A 17,684-nucleotide genomic window follows, 5' to 3' on the forward strand; every position below is an offset into this window, starting at 1 on the left:
TTCTTCTTCAGCCTGTGAATATGGCAGGTTACCCTGACTGATTTTCAAATGTGAGCCAGCCTGGCATCTCTCGAATAAACCCCATTTGGTCATGGTGCATAGTTCTTTGTATACATTGTTGGATTCTGTTTGCTAATATTTTGTTAAGAATTTTCGTGTCTATATTCATGTGGACCGCTGATCTTTCTTTTTTTTTTTTAATTGTCTTTGTCTGGTTTTGGTATCAGGGTAATACCGGCTTCATAGAATGAGTTGGGAAATGTTCCCTCCTCCTCTGTTTTCTGGAAGAGATTTATAATTAGTGTTAATTGTTCTGTAAATACTCGGTAGAGTTCTCCAGCAAATTCATGTGGAGATTTCTTTTTCTGAAGGTTTGTAATTACAAATTTAATTTCCTTAATAGCTATAGGGCTATTCAAAGTAACTATTCCATACTGGGCGAGTTGTGGGAGTCATCCTTTTCTGGGGACTCCTCCATTTCATCTTAGCGGTTAATTTATGTGGGGCGTTGTTTGTGGTATTCCCTGATTATCTTTTCTATGTTTGGAGGGTCTGTAGTGATTTTTCCTGTCTTGTTTATAATATTAATAATTCGTGTCTTCTCTTTTTTTTTGCCAGCTTTGCTAGAGATTTTCAATTTTCTTGATCATTTCAAAGAGCAAACTTTTTGTTTCATTGATTTTCACTATTTGTGTGTTTCCAGTTACATTGATTTATGCTCTTACTATTATTATATCTTACCGTCTGCTACTTTGGCTTTATTTTGCTGTTCTTTTTCTAGTTTCTTGAGGTGGGGGTTCGGATTAGCGATTTGAGACTTCTTTTCTAAGGGAGGGATTTATGCTATAGATTGTCCTCTCAGCACTGCTTTAGCTTCATCTCACAAATTTTTATATTGCATTTTCTGTATATATATATATTTCTATATATATATTTTCTCTATATATAATATATATTTCTATATATTTTCTATATATATTTTTTCTATATATTTATATATAGAATTTTCTATATATATAATCAATATTGCAATTTATATATTGCATTTTATATTGCATTATGCTGCATTTTCTATTCCATTCAGTTCAATGGATTTTTTTATTTCCCTGAGATATCCTATCCAACTGATGAATTATCTGGAAGTATGTTGTTTTGTTTGTAATGTCTTTAAAGATATTATTGTTATCTCTCTGTGATTGATTTCTAATTTGATTCATTTATGGTAGGAGAACACAGTCTGTATGATTTCAGCCACTTTAAATTCAATACTTTTACTTTCGACCTATGCATGTCACTACATTTGAAGTGAGTTTCTTGTAGAAAGCATAGAGATGGATCATGTTTTTTAATCCATTCTACCAGTCTTTGTCTTTAAGGGGTATATTTAGACCAATTGCGTTTAATGTAATTACTGATATATTAAGGCTTAAATTTGACACGTTTTGTTTTCTGTTCATTCTCTCCTCTTTTGGTCTCTGTTTTCCTTTCTTGCCTTCTTCTGTGTTACTTTATCACTTACCTTTAACTTTTTTCATGATTTTTTTCTCACACCAAAGTTTTAGATGTTTATGTAATTTTGGCGGAAATACATCTTGCCACCTATTCCTACCTCATTTCCCGAAACTGGGAACGTCCAGCACATTTGGGCATTTTCACTCCTACCATGTTTTTAATTCCATGTTCACACCTCTGCAAGGCCCCAGTCCCTTTCTTCCAGGCTCTGGGCCCAGGAGGAACCACAGCAATTAGAGGGTCCTATTTCTCAGAGGTCTGGGACCCATCTCTGGAAAAGTAGACAGAAGAAGGGGGAAGACCGAACCCCAGAGGTCTCGAGGACTGCTCCTTTCTTTCAACACTTGCAAGTAATTTCCTGGTTTCTTATTGATGGAGCTGAAAACCCAGAGGAAGGCAGGACGCCACTTTCCTCAGAAGGACATCCGAGAAGCAGTTGAATTTGAAAGACTGGGCACATCGTGTCTTGGAAATAGAAAGATGACAGCGATGTGAATACACCTTTAGATATGGGAGCAGACCCTTAATTCTCAGGGACAGACACACACAAGAGCAAAGCTCCTCCCGTCACACGCCTCCCCTGCTCCCTGTGCCTCACGGGCACCAGCAACAAGCCTGTGAGAGCCGCGTATTTTGACCTCCACAGTAATCTTATTAAAATGAGGTCTTGGAGGTGTTTCTGTTGGGTGAATGTAGCCTCCATTCAGGACTGAGAAAGCCTCATTGTCGTGCGCAGACTGGTTAGTCTCAATGACTGGCAATAACCCTTGGTTTCGTGCACCCTCCCCGTGCCCCACCTCCTAGAGAGCACCGGCTTTCCTTCTTCAACTCCTAATCGTCACTCTCTGCGTCCGTATGGAATTCCTCCACACCCACATATCCTTCCTCATTGCTCCCTGCAGGTGAAGAGACAAGCAGATGGACTGCGGGGGAGTCTGGCTCAGCCGACTGTCTAACCAGCCCTCACGTGGATCCAGCTTAGAGCTGGCTGTCCACGACAGGAGCCCACAAGATGATTTGGGCAGTACACGGACAAACATTCCTTAGGTTAACATTAACTATTTTAAGCTAAATTAGAAAAACATGTAGCTAGGACATGTAGTTCAGAATTTGTAAGATACTATTTCACAACATAAAGCTCTACTGACTTAGGTAATAAAAAAAAATTGACTTGTTTGGGAAACAAGCTTGGGAGCGAGTGGATTGGGGGATGGAGACGGGCCGAGGGTCCGAGCAGTGCGGACGCAGCAGGAGAGCACCTGTCTGACAGGACTTTCCTCTTCCACTGGGGATTTTGGAATTCGAACTGGAATGTTTTAAGAAATATGGAAAAATATGGGGGAAGGCGTTCCCCGTTAATTCTCCTCTCTCCACCACTGCAAGATAAGGTGGGTCAGGGCCTCCTCTGTGCAGAGCTATCCGTGCAAAAGTCCAGCCCATCAGCCAGTCTGGGAACAAAGGCAGTGACAGCACGGTGCCCACTGTCGTCTCTGCTATATGGCACCTTGGTCTCATTTGTACAGTGGATTCGGAGGCATTGTTGTATCTCTATCAACCTGAACATTAGTCAACGATTATTTGAACCGCGACACCATGTGCAGAGCCCTGAATCAGGCACAGGCAAAGACATATTTCCAGAATCTTCCTAGATTGGGTAACAGGTGAGTGAGTTCTGGAGAAATACATAGGAGTGAGTAGAAGCTGGCTAAATGGACGATCTTGGACTCCAAGGCGGGGAGAGGTAGACCAATGCAAACACAACACTCGGAGACAGAAGACAACAGATTCTAAGTGCATCAGGAACCCAGCTGGCCCCAGGTGGCCTCAAGGATGCTGGTCATCTCCATGAGGATGAAGCAGAAGCCACCACTACCCACAGCCAAGGCCACCACCCTTCTCTAGTGTGCATGCCCAGGCCCTGGCAGAAACGTCCTTAGGAAGGTTCATTCCTTCTTTAAAATGATCCCATGCGAGAGTCACCACCTAGGCAGTGTTTTTGTGCTGTGGCTGGCACTGCCTCAGCTTCACTTTCTCCCTCCATCCTCCCAAGATTCAAACAAAACAAGTTTTAGCGCTGCTGCCCAGTGTTTCCTGCTAAGAAATTTGAAGACAGGGGAGATGGTATTGGACTCCATCAGTCAATATATTGATGACACTTTTATAGAGTTTAACCTCAGTGTCTCTTGAAATTCCCATTTTAAAGGAATCAGAAATGCCAAGATTTCAAAACCAGAAACCAGCTTCGAACTCCATGTCTGCTCCTCATTCTTTCATCGGATTTGCGGGGGGGGGGTGCTGTTGCTGTTGGTCAGGCACCCTGCTGGGCACCGAGGGGACAGAGACATTTAAAGCACAACTTCGGTCCTCCGGGAGCTCATGGTTCTGTGAAGGAAAGAGACGGTTCAACAGTCAACTCAAATTCAACACAAAGGCCATGCTCTCTCCATAGGGACCCGGAGAAAAGCTGGAGAGCTATAGGGACAACGTGGGGTCTCGGCCGTCTTGAAGGATGAATAGGAGTTGGTCAACCAGAAAGGGAGAAAACCCATTTCTCACCCACTCGAATGGCTAAAAATATAAAAGATTGGTGCTACCGAATGTTGGTGAGGATGTGGCGCAAATGGAACTCACATTGTTGGCGAGAGTGCAAAATGGCCCCACCACTTCGAAGAATCGTGTTTCTTATGAAGTTAAACACACGTTTGTGCTGTAACCCAGCAATTCTTCACCTAGGTGTTCACACAAGAGAAATTCAAACACGTGTCAAAACAAACAAACAACTTGTAAGAGGACGTTCACAGCAGCCTCGTTCATAATCCAATGTTCATCACCGCAAGATGGATAAACAAATTGTGGATTTGTTTAGAAGATGGATAAATAAATTCCATATGATGGAGTGCTACTCAGCAACAAGACGAAACAAACTATTGACACACACACCAGTGTGCAGGAATCTTATAAACGTTATGTTGGGCAAGGGAGACCAGACGCAAAAGAATACATGTAATGTGATATCATCCCAACGAAACCCAAGAACAGACAAGAAAATGTATCTATGGTGGTGAAAATCGGAAGGTGGTTTGGGCTTGGGAAGCTGGGTGGCGAATTGACCATAACTTTCCAGGTGGCGGACACGTCCAGGTCTTATTCTGGGTGGTGGTGATCACAAGTGCCAAAACTCTTAAAACTGAACTCTTAAGATTACACATTCCAAAGCAGAATGGCATAAAAAAAGAGGGGAGCCTGGAATATTCTGGGTGCAGTAAAGACTAAAGATTTCAACACAGCTGGAGCATAGGATGCCTGACAAAACATTAGGGAGGGAGGTGGAAGCAAGATAGTGAAAGAAATTAAATACTCAGATTTTTTTATACTATAAGGAGGAAAAAGAATAGGGAGCCTACATAATAAGAAAGTTCTCAGAGAGGAAATAACCAGAACACCAGCTTGCTAACCAGGACATTTTGGCTCAAGGAATGTATTTTAAATAGTCATTGTCCGCTTGTTGTGTTTTGGGTCTTGGCGTCTGCAATAGCATCTACGGAGGCAGACATCCTTCCCGGTTATCCCGGATCCTGTCCTCATCAAGCGCCTTGTGGTGAAGGAGTTTTACACCCTTTTTACCAACCAGAGGGTAGGTTCCAGCTTGAGGTTGCTTCTTTCATTTGTGTTCTTAACCGGAAGTGAGTTAAACCAGGGCTTTCTGTGCTGGCGAGTTCCTCTCCTCCCTCTCAACCCGAGACAGAGATCAATCATCAGCTAACAGGCTTGAAGCCGTTTTCATATTCATATATTCATTTCATACTCTGATGGCTTTGAAAAATACGGTTTGACTCTGCAATCATGCCAGCATCTAAGACGCAGAGCAGCTGCCCGTGAATTGGCAGTCGTTTTTGGAAAATAATGGCAGGTTAATATGGAAATGACTAGATACGGCCAGTGGTGGCATCCAGAGTTACGCCATTGATCATTGTGCTGAAGTCAAAATAGCCACCTGTCCAGGCAGGTAGGAGCTGAGTGATTTCGATGGATCGCAGGTCTTCACCAGTCGGCAATCTCCTCTGCAGGGGATTTGAGATGTCCAAAAATCTGTCTCACGTCCACTGTCACGATAACTAAATTTCTACCATTGGATGTTCATTTTTTGGTGTCTTTAGGGCCAAGACCACATTTGAATCACTTCGCTAATCTTCCTTCCTCTCACCTTTAACACAGCAATGCAAAAATTAATGCCAAAGCATACTGGACATCAGTTTTCTAGAAAGATTTTTTTCCCATACTTTTCAACTTATTATTAGTGGCAAATGTCCCAAATCTGGTTTCTAATCCCAGATTTGGCTCAAATCAGCCATCGGCCCTTTAGAAACCTGAGTTTCTTCACATTTCCAAGGAGTGGATGGGCATGCACGGGGGAGGTCTTGTCCATGCTTCGTGCAACGTTTCGACAGTCACATTATATTAGACTAAAAAATCATCATTCAGAAACGTTCATGGCTAATTCCTTCTCCCAGCCTGACTCCCAAGAAGAAACAGGCCACCTAGAGCTGCAGAGGAGACTCGTCAGAGACCCCCAACACCAGTGACAGAGTCTCCTCTGCCTCGAGAGCAGTTGTCAGTGTGAGCTCTCAGCACACGCACCGAGTCCGCCATCTTTCCAACTTGCTGCCTCCAGATGCTCTGGGAAGACGCAACGTCGCACATTATCTGAGTCCATGGGTTTTCCTTTTTTGGTTTTGGGTTGGGTTTTTTTTTTTTTTTTTTTTGACAGTGCATCTAATCCTTCCTTGGAAAAACTCCCAAGCTGTGTTCTCTACCCCAAATGGCACCTGCTTTCATTCACTTAATCCTCTTTAGAACTTGCGTTTAAATGGAAGCTTGGAATCCAGCCTCGTCATCGCCGAGGATGACAAGTGGAAATGGCTCAGAACCATCATCTCCCGAATCTTCACCAGTGGAAAGCTCAAGGGGGTGAATGTTGGCAAGCTGGTCCCAAAGAGCAGGAGAGGGAACATGAGGCCGCTCGGGCTCAGAGCCACCCCCAGGGGTCGGGAAGATGCCTGGGCAGGTGGGGAGGGGTGTCTGGGCCTCGAAGCTCTTTTCATTTTCCGTCGTCAGCTTCCCTTCCTCTCTTCCTCCATTCCCCGCTCTCTCCCTCTCCCATTGGCTTGTCTCTCTTCAATATAGCTTTACCAGGCGCCTGGCACTGACAGAACGTGGTGCCCATGAACACACCACTTACACTCTAGTAGCAGAGACGGACACTGATCCATGGATCTGCCGGCGTCCAGTGGCGCTGAAGGAAAGGAACCAGTTCTGTGACCATAGCCAACCCAGACCAGGGGGGTCCGAGGGGCCTCCCTGAGGATGGAACGTGCTCCCCTTTCTGGTTTCTCTCAGCTGGAGAGACTAAACATCTGATTTCAAAGTCTCCATCTGACAAAATTCTTAGATTATAGGTAAACGTGGACAACATAATCCTATCACAAATGGGGTAACAAAATGGTTTAGCCATCCCTCAATAAGTATTTTTAAGAAGGAGGGGGAGAAAGTGGGTATACAGGATTCAAGTTTCGGAATGTAAATTTAGTGATGACATTCCCTGTCTTTGTGAGTGTCTTCTGTCCTGATCCCCACCCCCTGGGGGACCAGGGGAAACAGTGTCTTGGGGACCCCGCAGACAGAGCCCAGTGACTCGGGAGCAGTGGGCAGTGGGATGACCCTTCTCCTGGCCGGGAGCCGGGGGCGAGGAGGCCCTTTGGACCCGGCCCACCCTGGGAAGTGGTTCCTCGTCCCGAGCTCGTGGAGACTCACGCAAAGTGCTTCGAAGAGCAGCTCCTCTCGTGACAAATGAATTTAAGGTGGACGAATTACAAGGAACCTGTGATTCTGAACGTGGGCAAGTAGCAGGATCCTCACGGACAAGGGGGGGCGGTGAGTGTGAGCAACACTGAGAGTCTAGACAAGTCTCTCGGCAGAGAGAAATTTAAGACGCCACGCTCCACAATTAGCTTTGTTGGACTAGTTCCTATTCAATTAACAGCATCTTAAAGGAAAGGCCAGAGTCTGTATTGTCTCAAATTTTTATTAGCCAGAAACCAACTCTAACCCTCCCTTTGGCCAGAGTGGGAGGCCGTGAGAGATGACCCACATGGGAGTTTTTCATCCCTCAATTTTTTTTTCTATACTTGCCTTTTAGGCAAAAGGGACCAGATGATAGCAGAATAAATTTTCAGCTGATTTTTTTTTAAAAGGTTCAGGGAGTGGTGTGCCCACTGGCTTGTACCACCCGTGGAAGCCAATTATGCACATCTCGTCCCCAATTCTTGCTCACGGAGATCACACAGGGAGCTTGAGGTCGGCCACAGAAGGAGTGTTTACACCACAGAAACTGGGAAACACCGCAAATCAGGGCTTTTCCCCTCAGAGAGCCAGTCGTTAAACACTTACCAACACACCACCGATATCCCCCCATCTAGGATTTGAGCCAATTTCCTCCGTGCATGGCGATCGCTTGAACTGAGATGATCTTTAAGTCCTGGAAAGATTTATATTCATAGACTGGTCGTGCAAAAGTAGGGAAGTCAATTTGAGCCTCAGAAACGTTTTAAGAACCGTAATGAAATAAACGTCTTTTCTTGCTCAACCTAATTCATCAGAACGTCTCGCGTCTCTTGAAATTCACTGGAATCCGCCTTCGCTTCAATAACTCTGGTCAACAGAGGTTTCCAATTAGCTCCACACAAATGTCTTTTTTCCGGCCCCGGTTACACCAATGACTAAACAGAGAACGGCTGTGATTGTGCTCCAGACATTTCCACTCAGCAAAGGCCACGGAGACTTTCTGGTGCAAAACATCGAGAAGAAAGTGGCTTGGAACGAGCTCATGGAAGTGAGGGAGTGACTGTGACCGTCTGGGAGGAGAGGGGCCGTAGCTGGCTCTTTACGGCCTCCGGGAATTAGGGCAAGATGGATGGAGGGGGCTTCGGTCCAAGAGCCCAGGCCTGAGTATTCAGGATTTTCTTTTCCTCGTTTTATAGACAATCGTGGAAGCCAGATGACTCCCATTCTCCTTTTCCCAGCCCTGCACGTTATTAGCAAGGCCTAAAAGGCCCTGAGCCCAAATGAATTTAGAACAGGTATAAAAAATAATATGAGGATTTTACTGGAGCTGGAAATTACGACCCGAGGCCTCGGTCAGCTGCTAGCGCCACGCACCTGCAGGCCGGGCGGTGAGGCGTGGAGGCAGCTCCAGCTGTGCAGACGCGCATCCTGGGCAGCTGCCCAGGAGCTGGGAGCTCGGGCTGGGGGTCTGCAAGGGGCTGAAGGGCTGGAGGAGCAGCTCCAGCCCTTGGTCCCCATTCAGATGCAAATCCCCCTTCGCATCATCCCGTCAGCTCCGCCTCCCAGCCCCCCAGAGCGTGGTGGTGTGGGAAAATGTGAGCACTTATCTGAGAGGTGGAACTGACAGGGAGCATCGAGGAAGGAATGGGGTGCACCTGCAGGGGCATGTGGGGTGTCACTGAGGGAGGTGGAGGGCGCAGAACCAAAGCCAGAGTGGGAACGACAAGTCCTCCAACCGGGACGATTTATCCAGTGCTGGCTCCATGCTACTTGGCAGAAAAGAGCAGAAATTGAAGAGACTCTGGAGATCATCTGCTTAGAGGCCTTTTATCCGTTCAGCATCTGAGGGCTTTCTGAGTGCCTCCCGTGGGTCTCAACTTTGACTCCACCACCCCAACCTCCCTCAACCCCCGGTGTGGCCTCTCTTTTCTGTGAAAAATCCACACCAAGAAAGATGCCTGCCCTGGCCCCCGGTCCAGCCCTCTGCGGGGACAGCCGTCCGTTCCGTCTCTGCCCGCTGACTCTGCAGGAGCTGACAGGTGTGCAAAGCCACAGCCCACGGTTCTGTGAATGTTAAAACAGCTTTAAACGTTTCCCTTAGCAGACTCGCTCAGCAACCCTCAAGTACACGGTGTTGTTTTTAGAAACTAAATAAATCTACATATTTCCAATCTTCGAAACACATCTTGTTCAATGAAGCTGCAAGGAAAGGACGATTTTGCTTTGGAATACCGATGCATTTCAAAGCCTTTCCCCTACAGCCCTGGACAGATGACACATTGCAGCCTGCAGTGATGGGGAACGGGTGTAGGGTGGGCGAGATGAGGACTTGGACAACGGTTTTTGCAAAGGTGTATGTTTCTGCCTCCGGAAGCTGACAGAAGGATAAAAATAATTCAAAGGATCAGACTTTGGTTTTCCCAAAACAATGGAAGAAGTTTTCCCCAGTGAATTACTGGAACATGGATTCGTTAGCTGAATTGTCCCTGTTTTTTTAGTTCGATGATTATTTTGGGTTACAATTAAAGTCACTTTTATTGAGGTATAACTCATAGACAGAAAACCACACAAATCTTACATGTACGGTCTGGTAAATTTTTACATACGTTCCCATTTTTGTAACCATCAACCAGATCAAGATATAGACTATTTCCAACTTCTAGAAGGTTCCCCCATGCTCCGTCGCACCTCTTCACCTCAAACCACTGCCAGGTTACTGCTTCTCCACCTCTGTCGTTATCGATGAGTCTGGTCTGTTTTTGAACTTTATACAAATGCAGTCGCGAACTAACAGACTTTGTTGTTGCCCTGGTCTCCTTTGCTCGGTGTTGTGTCTGAGATTCATCTGTATCGTGTGCAGCCGGAGTTCATTCGTTTTCATTGTTAATAGTATTTCACGCTACGGATATACCAGAATTTACTTACCCATTCTGCTGTCGGTGAATGTTCGGGAGTTTCCAGTTGGGACTCTTATGACCAAAGACACTACGAACATTCTTGTATGTATCTTCTTGTGGACACAGCACCCATTTTTCTTGGGTATATACACAGGAGGGGACTTGTTGGGTCATAAGAGTGCCTACGTGTTTAGCGTTACTAGAAACTTGGTAACTGCTTCCCAACTACCAAGTGCCACTTGGCATCCCCAGGAGCAATGTCTGTGCTCCTCATTCTCGTCAACTCTTATTCTTGTCATTCGTTTTAATTCTAGTCATTCTGGTAGGTGTGGAGGGGTATCCCAATGTGGTTGTAATTTGCATTTCCCTGATAACTAATGATGTTCACCCCACTCTTTCGCTCTTTCTACTTAAAGAAATTCTCTCCCACTTTTCAGGCCCAACTCATACCTCACCTTTTCCACGAAGCCCTTTCTAACAGCCGACCGTCATGATTCATTCCTTCTTTGACCCCCTGTGGAAGAGCAGACACCAGCATCCTGCAATGAGAGCAGAGCTGTCCTCTAATTGATTCTCCAGTGTCCCTTTCACAACGTTGCCCGTTGTCCCAGGCAGAACCTTTATGCTGTGGGCACTCGTTGACGGCAGGAAGGTTTCGTTTATTCTTTTGATTTTTCTATTTGCCCAGTGAGTCTCACACTGGACTCCGAGCACGGACTCAGGGACCAGCAAGTCGGCTCATCGGTGGGTTATGAAGTGGACTTCGCCACCTCTTTTTTATTTCTTCACATTTGAAGTCATCTTTTCCAACTCGGGACTTTCGGAGTCTGGATGTCACCACCGGCGCCTCCCTAAGGGTGGACACAGATTCCATCAATAACCTCGATGACGTTCTCCGCCACCATGTTAAGAAGTTGATTCCATTTGGTTTCCCGAGCCCGCTGCTCATCCTCATGGGTACAGAGAACTCCTCCCCATCAAAATGCAACATCGCGCTCCCAGCTTTGGTCCCGGCCATCTTTGAAACACACGGTGCTCCCAGAGTGCCTTGCCCTCATCACAGCTGCCCTGAAGGAAAACCAAGAGCTGCCCGCCCCTCTGGGCTGCTGTGAGCATCAAAAGAGATCAAGTGTGGGAAAAGGATTTTCAGAGGAATAAAGAAGATGCTCCACATTACTAGAAAATTCCTCCACGTATCACAGTGTGGTTTTGCAGGAGCACGTTAAAATAGGACAAACCCCTAACACACAACAAGCCCGGCGGGTCCAGGCTCTCCAAGCGCTTTGATTGCACACTCGCGTGAGTAGTGACTTTCCAAGCAGGTATCACAAATATGCACATATTTATTTATTTATGAAGCATACCACATTCTACTGTGCGACTATCTTATGTCCATAATAAAGCACATTCCAAAGAGGTATTTTTTTAAAGGACAAAATAAAAATAACGCAAAGAGAATTTTTAAGACATTTTCTGCACCGCTGTGGGTTGTTGTGCGTACCCCCGGATACGCAGGCCTGGCCTCTTTTTGAGAGACTCTCTGGTCAATGGCAAGGTTTTCAGGACGTAGGCAAAGCAGGTCCTCAGCAGCATTGTCGCCGTGACAGACCCGGTCGCTGCCCCTTCCAGGGCACGTCCATCTTGGGTCTCATTCTCGCCTTGCCATCATCCTGTGGAAGCTCTGCCATCTTGTCATTCTGGCCAGTTAGGAAAATGGAAATGATGCTTAAATCAACGCGTGCAGAGGAGGCTGAGAGAGGTACAGCTCTTCCAGTGGGGACCCCGGGCTCACACGGGCCTGGACTGAGTCCAGCCCAGCCTCCTGTGCCCATACGACCTGGGTGGGCTTCTCACCTCCATTTTGCTGGTCTAGGAAATGCATCATAGGAGTTGCATGCGGTGACGCATGAGGAGCACTTGACAAACGTCAGCAGCTCTTACCCTTCTCTGTAGTTGTTCGTATTGCGTTCCCTTGGGGAGGGGAATAACCTTAGAGTTCTCACATCCCTAACCTCTCTCCCATCCAAGATCACAGGGGTCCCATGCACGGTTGGACCCCCTTGGGGTGACCTTACGGCACTCGGAGTCTCCTGATGGTGTCCTCTCCCGTTCCTGCCCTTACCTTGCCTTACGCCCCTGATGGAAAGGAAGGCGACTCAGTTGCCCAGGAGGAGTTGGACCTCTTCAGGAACGTCACCTAGCATCTTAAGGAGGAACGACAAGCAAGTGGCCGCAGGGTAAGCCCAGTGCTCCACCCCCACCAGGTTCCACCGGTAGCGTGGTCCAGATGCCGATTGGAGGTCCTCGGAGGCACGCTGGCCTCCGCGGTCTCTGCAAACCCAATATGCTCCACGCATTTGCATTAAGAGCTAGCTGTTGGCTTCCCCCTGGGCCACCAAGTCTCCAGAACTGACCCTGAAGGCCAGTGACCCAGGGAGGATTCAGGTGGCCTGCGCAGCCTGAGTCCAGGGGTGGCAGGCTGCGGGCTGGAGAAGTAGGCATGAGGGGAAGGTGGACTAGCCAAAGTGGAGGTGGGCTCCATCGCTGTCCCTTTAAGAGGACAGACTCTGTCACAACCAGATGTGATGGGGGTGGGATGGATCGAGCTCCTCTGCTGGGACCACACGGAAAGGTAGCATGGCGCAGTGGAGGCCGGTGCCTGAGGAACAGGGAGCCAGGCTTCCAGCTTTCCCGAAACACCATGACCAATGCGGCTGGACCCAGACAGGCCGGGGCCCACATTGTTCCTCAGAGTGGGTTTGTTGGCTGTCTTAATGTCCTAGGGCTGACATGACAGAGAACTGCAGGCTGGGGACTTCAAACAGGAGGAATCTGTTCTCTCCCAGTTCCGGAAGCCAGACATCCAAAATCAGGGTGTCAGCAGGGCCTCACTCCCTCTGAAGTCTCCAGGGGAAGGCCCTTCGTGGCATCTTCCGGGCTCTGGGGGCTCCGGCAGTGCTTGGCGTTCCTCCAGGCGCTGCCTCCGTCTTCACATGGCCCTCCTTATAAGGCCCCAACCCCTGGATTAGCACCCAGCCCAATCCCGCACAGCCTCATCCTAACCTCATTACATCCGCAAAGGCCCGATTTCCAAATGAGATCACATTCCCAGGAACCGGGGGCCAGGCCCTCCACACGTCTTTCTGGGGGGGACACAGTTCAAGGCAGAGTGTCGTGCATTATTAAAACACACATATCCTTGATGGAGTTACACCTTAGTCCACGTTCAGCCATGTGCGCCTCATTATTGAAGAAGATAAATGGCTTCCACTGATGCTGCGTGTGACAGGCTTGGTGATGGGTATTTTCACATACTATTCTCTCATTTCATCTTCAACTGAGCTCATTTTACAGGTTTCTCTGGCGCTCAGGTAAATTATGGAAGCTGCCCAAACCCATGCAGTGAGCAAGTATTTGAATCCAGGTCTGAAGGCCCCGAACTCCAGGGTGTGTCACCTACTGCCCCAGGCCACCTCAGCACGGATTCATTTATTGGCCCCACTCACCGGGACCCTCGCTGGAAGGCGGAAGGAGAGCATGTGGGGTGACAGGAACGGGGGTGCTCAGCGGGGGAGGAGAGGAGGAACCAAAGACCATCAATCTACTTTATTAAAGTTACAGACAGCAAGGTGGGCAAAATGTCTGCAAAATGTGACAAATGAAGTGTTACTCCACTTAATTTATAAAGAACTTGTGCAAATCAATAAGAAAAATACCAAGGCCCCACAGATAGACGGTCAAAGGACATTCAGAAAAGAAGAAACACAAATGCAAATAAACATGTATATGGGAAGACATTCAACTTCATTGGTAACCAAAACCACACAGATTTTAAAAAACAGTAGCGTTTATTTCACTCTCAAATTGCAATTTAAAAATTATTATATATTATAAGAAGGTTTATATAATATATATTATATATATTAAGTATATCTGTGAAATGGAAGAATTGGAGGCATGGACAATATCAGTAGAAACTGGTACAAGCTCTCTAGAAAACAATGAAAAATAAATAACAAAAAAGGTAAAAAGTATTCCCTTCACATTCATTGAAGGAAATTTTCTACCAAGAAAATAAATCACGCTTACATAAAATCTTGCAGTGGTAAATAAACATCTGGAAACCTAGCCCACCCAATAGCAAAACAATTTCACACTGTGTGGGGGAAGTTTTGAAATGATTCACACTCTTGACCTGGAGATTCCACTTTAAAAAAAAACCCTAGAAATCTATTTCAATGTAGTAATTAGAAATGAGTACAAAGATTCCCAAGAAAATTTGCTTTTTTGGAGCATTCTTTGCAAAACAGAAAAAAATTGGAAAAAAGCAAAAGTTATATACGGGATGGTGCACTCATATAATGGAATCTTATTCGGGAATCATCAAGTGCATGCTAAAGAAGGGAAAACGCCAAAATTACAACGCTAGGTGGAAAAGACCAAAATGCAAGCTTGTGCATAGAGTATTAGCGTATCTATGCAAACAATGCTGGAAAAAAGACTGGAAAGAAATACACAAAATTTCACAGCACAATAACGTGTATCTTTAGGTATTGGCTTATGAGAAATGTTTATAACATTTTTAAATGTTTAGAAATATACATAAATCTAAAAAAATAATTTGTACGTAAAAATAAATGTAGGAATTCCTACTTTAGCCTTTTTGTTCAGGTGAACTGGGAAAATGAGCGAGCCTAGTGGGAGGTGGCGCTGGGCTGCAGACAGGCAGCAGACGAGAGCAGGAGGCGGCCAGCTGCCGGTTCTGCCTGGACGAGGGCCCCGGTGGGACACAGGCTGAAGTCTGGGAAACTCAGCCATGGCCTCCTTTCCAGTGGGAGCCAGAGAGGAACGTCTAAGACAAGCGGCTATCAGCTTTGCCCTCCTCACGTCCTCTGGTCTCTGCTCCGTTCAGGACCATCGAGAACTCCTATCACAGCTGAGTGACGCCCAGCAGAGCCCCGGGTCCGGCAAGTCAACCAGCTCCTTGAACCTAGAGCCACAGAGGTTCAGGGGCCTCTCCTGGATCGACAGGTGGCTTGTTCTTTAAATTGGGGTAAAATATACATAACACAACGTTTACTATTTTAAACATTTTTTAGTGTCGTAAAGTACATTCCCATCGCTGTGCAAAAATCACCACCATCCATCTCCAGAACGCCTTTCATCTTGTGAAAGTAAAACTCTGTCCCCATTAAACTCTAACTCCTCATTCCCCCTCCCCCAGCCCCTGGCGCCCACCAGGTGCTTTCTGTGTCTATGAATTTGACTCGTCTCGGGACCTCACACAGATGGAATCATACAATGTTATCTTTTTGTGATTGGCTTCTTTCACTGAGCATGTGTGCTCAAGATTCGTCCGTGTGGTAGCAGGTGTCAGAATTTCCTTCCTTTTTTAAGGCTGGGTAATATTCCATCGTAGATAGATAGATACATAGATAGATAGATAGGTAGATACATAGATAGATACATAGATAGATAGATATACATACACATATGTTTGTGGCTTTTATGATCTCTAGTCTCCAGCTCATAAAATCCCATGGGCCTTTGCTATCTTCCCATCATCCTCTGCTTTCCGGAACCTTCAACAGACCATTAACTTTCAATTAAACTTCATGGGGTGGGTGTTCACAAGCTGCCACCTGCCCCGCTGAGCGCTTCTGCTTCCCAGTTCCTTTTGTCCTTTGTTAGTTGGGCATTTCACAAGAACTGAGGAGAGATGGTAAATTCCACGTGGTCACATAGCCAGGAACACACCAGAAAGGGAAGGACTCTCTGGGTCCACAGTCTCAGGAGGGGCCAGTCTCCGTGTCTGTCATCTCGGTGTCTCTTCCTAGTGCAATTCTGGCTCTGTCTCCAAGCTTTGATGGACGTGGAGATTTCTGCATAAGCTGTTCCCTTTATTTTTGCCGACTGTGACACCACAAGCTCAACCCTCTGCTTCATAGCTTACAACCTGGCCTCTCACCTAGGGATGCACAAGACGCTTCAAGAGAAGAGAGACAGTGCCTTGCCCAAAAAAGGAAAGTGGCTTGGAAACCTTCATGGGGACAATAATCCTGGCTACTTAAATCTCACATCTTAAGCCTGAGTCTAAATTCTAGAATGTTCTGAGAATGAGAGATGCTGACACCATTTGACCAACACGTATGTGTTATGTGACACCAGCCATTGACTCCAAGATCTCACAGGAACCGTGCAAGAGAGGAATTCTGCCTCAAAATCACTAATTAGGGGTGGCGGGAATGGAAATGTGGAATAGGTAAGAATATTTTGAAATTACATAATACGTGCAAAGTAGCTTTACTTTCGTGCATGCAGCAAATCTTTGCTGAGCACCTAGAACAGAACAGACCAGGTGTCGGGGTCCAGTGGACAAGCAGGACCAGGCTCTGGCCTCAAGGAGCTCTGCTTATGGCATGATGGGCAGAGAAGGGGCTGGCTCCATGGGTGGGAGACCTGGGCAGGCACAAATGCGCCTGATTTAATGTTCTGTCACTGTCTTAAAATTCTTAATAATGTTTGAACGAGGGGACTTGCGTTTCCGTTTTGCACCGAGCCCTGCAAATTATGTAAATGCTCCTGGGTGGGGAGGAGGCAGACAGGCAATAAACAATAAAGAAGCCAATAAGTAAGTAAAGATAGATGCAAATAAACCAATAAATAAGCAAGATAGATGCAAATGGTGATAGGTTCAGTGAAGGCAATACAACGGGACAGCAGGCTAGAGAACAGGGACTGGGCAGAGGGTGGGGAGAGGCTGGGGGGAAGGGGGTACTTGAGATCGAGTGTTCTGGAAGACGCCTCTGAGGAGGTGGTACTTGAAAGAAGATCTGATGAGAGGAAGGCAGCCTTACAATGGGTGTTCCAAGTGGAGGGACCAGGAGGTGCAGAGGCCTTGAAGCCAGGACCTGCAAGAAGGTCAGGGTTCCCGGAGTGTAGAGAACGCAGTGGGAGGATGGGGAGGAGGGCAGGGTCCAGATCCCGTAGGGCTTTGTAGACCACGGGCTGGAGCTGGGCTTCGGATCTCTCTGCAGTGAAGGACCACCGAGCAGGGGGTGATGTGATACGATAAATACAGGGGGCAAGCGTGGAGGCAGGGAGGCCAGTAAGGAGGCTGAGGTGCCGGTGGAAAGAGGACGCCAGTGGATATTGAGAAATGGATTGGATTTGAGAGAAATTTGGGAAGTGAAACTGATGGGATCCGCTGATGGATTGAACAGGGTGTGTGTGAAAACAAAGAATCAAGGACAACTTCTGGATTTGGGGCCTGAGCAAGTGGGTAGATGGCAGGACCATTGACAGAAATGGGGGAGTCCGTAGGAACACTTTGATGGGGAGAGAGAATTTTATTTAGCCATGTTGACTTAGTCGTCCCAGGGAGACGTTGGATATCCATATACATATAGGCACGGACTATTCTGAGAGAGGAAA

This window comes from Equus przewalskii, chromosome 12, assembly GCF_037783145.1.
Source record: "Equus przewalskii isolate Varuska chromosome 12, EquPr2, whole genome shotgun sequence".
NCBI classification, from domain to species: domain Eukaryota; kingdom Metazoa; phylum Chordata; class Mammalia; order Perissodactyla; family Equidae; genus Equus; species Equus przewalskii.